At 39.7% G+C, this 1,399-nt stretch overlaps 1 pseudogene across 1 annotated transcript; it reads left to right on the forward strand.

Annotated features, from left to right (window-relative positions):
* The first annotated feature begins 361 nt into the window (after positions 1-361).
* On the forward strand, positions 362-709 carry LOC309853953 (large ribosomal subunit protein uL23 pseudogene; annotated as a pseudogene). Its single transcript has one exon. The product of its transcript is annotated as a large ribosomal subunit protein uL23 pseudogene (transcript).
* Positions 710-1,399: the final 690 nt, after the last annotated feature.

The raw sequence follows: 1,399 nt of genomic DNA on the forward strand, positions 1-1,399 counted from the left end.
GTGATCACAGATCTACTGTCAAACTCTATATTCCAAATGCTAGTATTGTTTTAACACCTCTGATGTCTTTAAAGCTCACAAATAGTCAGCAAACATTTACTAAATAAACAGCTAAAATAGCCATTTGAAGCAGAAGGCATTCTTCTTACCTATAAAAGAATACTTAAGAAACAAGCTTTGGTAATCCCTTTTATGAAGATGGCTCCTAAAGCTAAGAAAGAAGCCCCTGTCCCTCCCAAAGCCGAAGCCAGAGCAAAAGCTTTGAAGGCCAAGAAAGTGGTGCTGAAAGGCGTCCACAGTCACAACAAAAAAAAAAAAAAAAAAGAAGAAGAAGAAGAAGAAGAAGAAGAAGAAGGTGTGCATGTCACCTACATTCCAACAATCTGAGACTCTGTGTCTCCGAAGGCAGCCCAAATATCCTATAAGGAGCACCTCCAGGAGAAACGAGCTTAATTACTATGCCATCATCAAGTTCCCCCAGACTACTGAGTCAGCTGTGAAGAAAATAGAAGACCACAGCACACTTGTGTTCATTGTGGATGTCAAGGCCAACAAGCACCAGATCAAGCAGGCTGTGAAGAAGCTCTACAGCATGGATATGGCCAAGATCAACATCTCAATCAGGACTGATGGAGAGAAGAAGGCATATGTTCCATGGGTCCCTGACTATGATATTTTGGATGTTGCCAATGAAATTCGGATCATCTAAACTGAGTCCAGCTGGCTAAATCTAAATATAATTTTTTCACCACAAAAAAAAAAAAAAAGAAAAAGAATACTTGAAAGAAATAGTCTTCTTTTGCTCCATTTTTAGAAATGTCATGAGATTTGTATAAGAATGATACATTCTTATAAGTCTCTAGTTTAAGTACTGTCTCCATTTTCTTTTACCACCAATGTGGTGGCTTAAATAACACAAATATGTCATCTTAAGTTTCTATAGGTCAGGAGTCTGTTATGGGTCTCATGGGACCCTAACCCTAACCCTAACCCTATCAGTAGGCTGGCAACATTCTTTCCTGGAGACTACAGGAGAATCTCTTTTCTGCTTATTCAGGTTGTTAGCACAATTCAGATCCCTTTGCTTGTACAGCTGAGATCTCCTTCTCTTACTAGCTGTAAATTACAGGCTGTTCTCAGCTTCTAGAGGCTGCCACATTTTTTGACAAGTAGCCCTCTTCCTTTATCTTCAAAGCTAGCAATAGTGTATGTGATAGGTTGGGCCTTTTTCAAGCCGCATCTGTCTGATTCACTCTTCTAACTCCCTCTTCCTCTTTAAGGAGTTCAACTGAACCCACCCAGATATTCCAGGATAATGTCCCTCTCTAAAAGTCAGCAGTTAGCAATCCTAATCCCATTGTCAACCCTGATTTTCTTTTCCATACAAAGTAGCATAGTC

Source organism: Mustela nivalis, assembly GCF_964662115.1.
Source record: "Mustela nivalis genome assembly, chromosome: 18".
NCBI classification, from domain to species: domain Eukaryota; kingdom Metazoa; phylum Chordata; class Mammalia; order Carnivora; family Mustelidae; genus Mustela; species Mustela nivalis.